Source organism: Gossypium hirsutum, chromosome A09 (assembly GCF_007990345.1).
Source record: "Gossypium hirsutum isolate 1008001.06 chromosome A09, Gossypium_hirsutum_v2.1, whole genome shotgun sequence".
NCBI lineage: Eukaryota > Viridiplantae > Streptophyta > Magnoliopsida > Malvales > Malvaceae > Gossypium > Gossypium hirsutum.
Window position 1 is genome coordinate 72,481,965 of NC_053432.1, and position 7,961 is coordinate 72,489,925.

The following is a 7,961-nucleotide window of genomic DNA, read 5'->3' on the forward strand; positions in this document are numbered from 1 at the left end:
TTTCTTTCACTTATAATTTTAATTGAAAGTAAAATTGTTTCAAATTTTTCTTTCATATATTTCCTAAATATAATAATGGATATATAAATATTATTTTAGAATAAATTTTAAAAAAAATTGAAATCATGTTTTGTTCTAGCTAAAGGCCAACTCATATGAATATAACAAAATAGTTGATTTCAGGTATTGTTTTACAAATAATTAAATCATAAAAATGTAAAATCATAGGCGGTCTAACTCACAATTTCTACACGGCTTAAATGGGACAATTCTACCCATATTCTAAAAATAATAATAAGTATTTCATACAAAAATGAGTGCTAAATCAAATTTTGAGAAAAATCTATTGAAGTAATAAGGAAAATCAAGTAGGAAGAAGGAGGAAGGAGGCAATAAATTTATTTTGTTACGTTTATTAATAGGCTAATACCCTAAACCAATATAAAATAATATTAGTTTTGTCTTAATATTTTTTTAACTTTCTAATCTATATGGGAAAATAAGTCTATGATAATCACATTGCCATGTTGATGAGAAAATCTCAAAGGAAAATAAATAAAATTTGACATATTACAAAAATATCAATAATATTGGTAATTACTAGTTGTAAAAGCAAATCCTCGTATTCTCCCACATTAATTATCACAAATTATGAATCAAAGGATTGATGAGTTAGTATAATTTCATAAAGTGATATACAATAAATAAAAAGAAAATATTGGTTTGGTGCAGTTATGGATAAATCTTCCAGTTACTTCAAGGTTTTGATATGATTAGAAGATGAAAAACAAGTGAGAAGATTTGCAATTAATCAACAAACCTTAAAAGACAATAAAATTATATTTAGTGTTAAACAAATGATTTAGTGGCAACCAATAGTAAAAATTGCGGATGCAAATATAGTTGATATGAATTACATAGTATTAAGCAATTAATTAAAAGTAAAACTATTTAATATACCTGGTCAAGACAGATTTGTCGATGCAAGGGAACTTGAGCCAATCATCGGAATGTGATCTAAGTATTTCCGTAGTTTTTTCCTTCAAATAGGTTGCACAATCGAGTTGGAGCAACATGCAAAGCTTTGTTACAGTTCCAACCTCCAACATTTCATGAACAACCCAACTGGTGGCTGAGAACTTGCTTATCAACGAAAGAATCAGTACTGCGCGATCATCGGCCGCCGGTGAAACTCTCATGATCCTCTTTGTGACAACGGCGATGCCGCCTTTATGGCGGAGAAACTCTGCTCTCCCATCAGCACAAGAACACAGATGGAAGAGTATACCCAGAATAAGCTCGGTGGTTCTCTTTTCGGGTGATCCTAATTCAAGCTCGATAAGCGCGGAAACTGCTCCCGATTCAACCATCATTAGCCGATTTCTTCCCCAGGGGCAAGCGTCTAAAAGAACATGCAAAGCTGAATTTATTCCCTGTTGAGTGATCCTGGTTGTGCATTGTTTCAAAACTCCGACAATCATCTCGAAGAACTTGGGTTCTAATCTTTCGAGTACAACCGAACTTGCTGTTTCATGTTAGAAATCAAACCCACTTCAAGCATAATCTAGAAGCATGAGACGTGGAGCAATTTTGTGCCATGCAAAGTGCTGAAATTTTAGCCATACAAAGTGCTCCATTATTGAGATGTTTTGTGGCTGGAAATTAAGTGGATTAATAGCCACATTTGTTGTCACTTTATCAGCCTATAAATAGAGGCTTGAACTTGTGTTGTAATGAAGAAAAATGAGAAGAAAAAAGAAATAAGAGAAGCAACGTGAGTGAGAGTGAGAAGGTTAGCAAACCTTGAGTGAGTTAAAATCTAGCAGCAGCTAGACTATCTAGTCATTGAGAAAATATTTGTAATCTTCGTATTGTAATATATTGAGTGTGTAATAAAAAGTAAATTTTCGGCCCATCACGTTTCCAACAAGTGGCATCAGAGCTACGGTTCGGAGCTTGGTTCGGAGTTCGGTTCGTGTCCGGTTCGTGTCCAGTTCGGAGTACCTTTGGTGTTCATCTAACAAGTCGATATGGGCGACGTAATTCAGCTACAAGTTCCACAATTGACGAAGACAAATTATGGAAATTGGAGCATTCGAATGAAGGCTTTGCTCGGTTCGCAAGATTGTTGGGAGATCGTTGAAAAAGGATACATCGAGCCCGGAGATGCCGCTACAGAAGCAGCTTTATCAAATGACGCTAAGAAGGCGTTACGAGAAGCACGAAAGAAGGATCAAAAGGCCTTGAATATTATCTTTCAAGGTATGGATGAATCAACCTTCGAGAAAATATCAGATGTGAAGAACGCGAAGAATGCATGGGAGATTTTGCAAAAATCATTTCAAGGTGTAGAAAAAGCTAAAAAGGTACGCCTTCAGTCACTTAGAGCTGAATTTGAAATGTTAAAAATGAAGAGCTCCGAGAATATCGATGACTATGCCAATCGTGTAAAATCGGTGGTAAATGAAATGAAACGAAATGGAGAAACTCTTGACGAGGTAAGAGTGATGGAAAAAATTCTACGGTCACTCACACGCAAATTCGAGTACGTAGTCGTTGCCATCGAAGAATCAAAAGATTTGTCAAAGATGTCGCTCGAAGAACTTGTGGGTTCTCTGCAAGCCCATGAGCAAAAGATGAAGCTAAATGAAGATAGTGAAAATCTTGATCAAGCCTTGCATAGCAAGTTGTCCGTCGACGACGGAGAAACAAGTAATAACTTTAACCAAGGAAGAGGAAACCGCAGAGGATACCGTGGAGGCTACCGTGGTGGAAACAGAGGAGGAAGAGGATCACGAGGACGTGGAAATCAATCATATGGGAGATATCAAGAAAATAAAGATTATCAAACATCCAACCGTGGACGTGGATCTAGAGGTCGTGGCCGAGGCAGATTTCAAGAAAATAAATCTCAGGTACAATGCTACAACTGTAACAAGTATGGACATTTCAGTTACGAGTGCAGATCAACACACAAAGTGGATGAAAGAAACCATGTAGCAGTCGCAGCAGAAGGCAACGAAAAAGTGGAATCAAGTGTCTTTCTCACTTACGGAGAAAATGAAGATCGCAAGAGAAGTGTGTGGTATCTCGACAACGGTGCAAGCAACCACATGTGTGGAAGAAAGGAGCTGTTCACAGAATTAGATGAAACAGTTCATGGACAAATAACTTTTGGAGACAACTCACATGCAGAAATCAAAGGAAAGGGCAAGGTTGTTATAACACAAAGGAATGGAGAGAAGAAGTACATCTCAGACGTTTACTACGTACCAGCTTTGAAGAGCAACCTGATCAGTCTTGGTCAACTCCTAGAAAAAGGATATGAAGTTCATATGAAAGACCGCTCACTCGCCATCAGGAACAAAAGTGGAGAATTAGTTGTTCGAGTTGATATGACGCGAAATCATCTTTTCACCCTCGACATCGAGTCTGGAGAAGTAAAATGCATGAAGATGGATCTGAAGAATGAATCATGGTTGTGGCACTTAAGGTACGGACATCTCGGATTTTCTGGCTTGAAGCTGTTGTCAAAGACAAATATGGTGAATGGATTACCAAGTATTAATCATCCAGATCAACTGTGTGAAGCCTGTGTCAAAGGAAAGCAGCATAGGCAGAAATTTGAAGTAGGAAAATCTCGAAGAGCTAGAAGACCATTGGAAATTGTACACACCGACATATCTGGTCCGTACGACATTGAATCACTCGGTGGAAACAGGTACTACCTAACTTTTATTGATGATTATAGCAGAAAATGTTGGGTTTATTTTCTCAAAGCAAAATCGGAAGCCCTAGAAAAATTCAAGGAGTTCAAAGCAATGGTGGAAAAACAGAGTGGTCGATATTTGAAGATACTCAGATCCGATAGAGGAGGCGAGTATACTGCAAAGCTTTATGAAAGTTTCTGCAAGGATCATGGAATCATTCATCAGTTAACAGCCAGACGCACTCCACAACAAAACGGAGTTGCAGAAAGGAAGAATCGGACAATTCTGGATATGGCAAGAAGCATGATAAAAGGTAAACACCTTCCGAGAACTTTCTGGGCTGAAGCCGTTGAATGCACAGTTTATCTGTTGAATCAATGTCCAACAAAAAGTGTAAGACACAAGACACCAGAAGAAGCATGGAGCGGTCACAAGCCAAGAGTTGGACACCTCAAAATTTTTGGATGCATTGCATATGCACACGTTCCTGAGCAACAGAGGAAAAAGCTTGACGATAGAGGAGAGAAGTGTATCTTTATAGGCTATGACAAAAGAAGTAAGGCCTACAGACTTTATAATCCTCTTACTAAGAAATTGATTATCTCAAGAGATGTCGAGTTCGATGAAGCGGATTACTGGAGATGGAGTGAAGAAGAAAAGAAAGTGGAAGGATTATTTTTCAACGAAGACGACAATGATGTCATCAACCAAGAAGAACAAGGCGATGATCAAAGTCCTGGTACAACAGCTCCTTCGTCACCAACCAGCAGCAGCGGAAGCAGCAGCTCAGATGAAGCACCCACAAGAACACGGAGTTTCAACGACATCTACAATTCTACGGAACCTGTAGAGACGCAGTTCGATTATTCACTATTCTGTCTAATGACAGAATGTGATCCAGTGACATACGAAGAAGCAATTGAAAACAATAAATGGAAGAAGGCCATGGACGAGGAGATTGCTGCAATAAGAAGGAATGACACGTGGGAGCTAACAAGTCTGCCAGAAGGACATAGCCCGATTGGTGTCAAGTGGGTGTACAAGACGAAGACCAACAAAGAAGGAAAAGTAGAGAAATACAAGGCAAGACTAGTCGCCAAAGGCTACAAGCAAAGACAAGGAGTGGACTATGATGAAATATTTGCTCCAGTCGCAAGAATAGACACAATTAGGCTTCTCATAGCGGTCGCAGCACAATACAAATGGAAAATCTATCAGATGGACGTCAAGTCTGCATTCCTGAATGGCTACTTGGAGGAGGAAGTCTACATAGAACAACCACCTGGATATAGCATACAAGGAAAGGAGGACAAAGTCTACCGATTGAAGAAAGCTTTGTATGGATTGAAGCAAGCCCCAAGAGCATGGAACACAAGGATCGACGAGTACTTCCGAAGAAATGGATTCATCAAAAGCCCGCACGAGCACACCCTGTACACAAAGAAGAATGGATATGGAGATATCATGATCGTATGCCTATATGTGGATGACATGATCTTCACCGGAAACAATCCAGGTATGTCTGATGATTTCAAGAAAGCTATGACTAAAGAATTTGAAATGACAGATATCGGTGAGATGTCATACTTTCTTGGAGTCGAGGTGAAACAAATGCAAGATGGAATTTTTGTCTCTCAAAAGAAGTATGCGGAGCAGATTTTGAACAAGTTCAAAATGAAGGATTGCAAGCCAGTAGTCACGCCAGCTGATCCAGGGATGAAGCTAAGTGTTGATTCGACAAGGGAGTCGATAAATCCGACGTTGTTTAAAAGTCTCGTTGGAAGTTTAAGGTATTTGACAATCACACGACCAGATATTACATATGCAGTAGGATTGGTGAGCAGATTCATGGAGAAGCCGAAGCAAGACCACTTAATTGCCGCAAAAAGAATTTTGAGATATATCAAAGGTACGATGAACCATGGTTTATTCTATACCCACTCACAAGATTCAAAATTAGTTGGCTACTCAGATAGCGATTATGGGGGAGACTTGGATGATCGGAAAAGCACTTCCGGATATGCATTCCACATCAGTTCCGCAGTTTTTTCATGGTCGTCAAAGAAGCAACAAACAATTGCTCTCTCAACATGTGAAGCAGAGTATATGGCCGCAGCAACTTGTACATGCCAAGCAATGTGGTTGAAGAATATTTTGGGAGAAATAGGTGTTTCAAATGAAGGTCCAATTACCATCTACGTTGACAACAAATCCGCTATATCACTTGCCAAGAATCCGGTGTCGCACAGCCGAAGCAAGCACATCGATACGAAGTATCATTTTATCCGAGAGCAAGTGAAAAACAAAAACGTGGAGTTGGTCCATTGCAGGACAGAAGATCAACTGGCAGATATTTTCACAAAGCCGTTGAAAGTGGAGACATTTAACAAATTCAAAGAGAAGCTCGGTATGAAAGTTGGGTTTGAGGGGGAGTGTTAGAAATCAAACCCACTTCAAGCATAATCTAGAAGCATGAGACGTGGAGCAATTTTGTGCCATGCAAAGTGCTGAAATTTTAGCCATACAAAGTGCTCCATTATTGAGATGTTTTGTGGCTGGAAATTAAGTGGATTAATAGCCACATTTGTTGTCACTTTATCAGCCTATAAATAGAGGCTTGAACTTGTGTTGTAATGAAGAAAAATGAGAAGAAAAAGAAATAAGAGAAGCAACGTGAGTGAGAGTGAGAAGGTTAGCAAACCTTGAGTGAGTTAAAATCTAGCAGCAGCTAGACTATCTAGTCATTGAGAAAATATTTGTAATCTTCGTATTGTAATATATTGAGTGTGTAATAAAAAGTAAATTTTCGACCCATCACGTTTCCAACATTTCAATGATGGATTTCAATGCTGAAACCGCATGGGACTTAGCCATAACCTGGGTGTTGAATTCACATCCTAATACCCAGATCAATGATTTGATAATCTGATCATTTTGTTTGGGTAACAAATTTGCTTCAGCCGATGGAATTCGAATTAAGAAAAGGACACTTAGGGCTTCCTCTAGGCCACTAACACAGTCTTCCTTGAAACAATTTACAATAAACGACAGCATAGCTTTAGGCACCCCAGCTTCCACCATGTATTTCCTGTTTCTTTCATTCTTGACCGCCAACAAATCCAATTCCTTCAAAGCTTTCATCTTGGAATCAGGATGCTGAAGCTGTTTGATGAGTTTAAGGAAATGGAACTTATCAATGGAAGGTTTAGGGGTAGGAATCCGGTCAACACCAAGCGAAGCATTCTCATTGCACCAGGCTTGGATCAACCGACGCAGCGTATGGTTAGGAGTTAAATCGGAGACTGTAGGCAAAGGTTGCTGGGTGACCGGACAGTTGGTGCTTTTGCCTTTGAGTAGCCATTGCTCGATGCTCTCTCGATCATAGGTGATGCCAGTTATGGCGGTCACTGGGTCTCTCATGATTTGAAAAGATATGGGACAGATGAAATACTTGGGGACTTCAACATCAATATCTTCCATAAAATATACTTCTGGCAAAAAAACAAAAAATGTTCCTAAAGATTGATTGAAGAAAGAAAGAAGCTGAAAATTTGGAAGTAATATGGGAGAGGCAAAAAGTATATGGGGGAGGAAATAGCTAATTAATTACACTGACAGAAACCGCCGATGGGAAGCATTATCCAGATGACCGTGCACCGCTCGCAATACCTGAGCGCACCGGGCTGTTGAAAATTAACAGACCTAAGGGGCGACTCTGCCCGAATGCGGAGAGTTTGAGTGGTAAAAGAATGCGGCTTAATTTATTGACAAAATTGGAAATAAAGAAGAAGCAGGGATTGAATGGTCGTCTCATACTAGTCATATTGTATTCCATCGAATCATGAATCACCGCCTCCAATTAAATTCATTCCAACCACACACTTTATTGGTCAAAGGATTTTGCGCTTATATTAAAGTAACATAAAACTATTTGGAATAAATCCTCAACAGATCCTTCTACTATAGCCTCAGTCGTAATTTAATCTCTTTTAAAATCAACACAGTTTTACTATTAGAAAGCTATTAATAAACCCATTTCAAATTAATCCTCCTACTACTAAAAATGAATTAATAAGGAAAAATGGATACGTTTTAAGAAGTTGACATTAAATAAATACAATTATGCAAAACATTGGCACTTGTCCATCCTCGATTGATTGATTTTTCTTTTAAATGAAAAAATGAAAAAATAAATGTTTCTAAATTTTAGAAAAATTATAAAAAAAAAGCTATAAAAATTCCATCATTTGT

General features: G+C 38.6%; 1 pseudogene; it reads right to left on the reverse strand.

The window, feature by feature from the left end:
• Window positions 1-884: 884 nt before the first annotated feature.
• LOC107889447 (E3 ubiquitin-protein ligase PUB24-like) lies at window positions 885-7,536 on the reverse strand (annotated as a pseudogene).
• Between the last annotated feature and the right edge of the window lie 425 nt (window positions 7,537-7,961).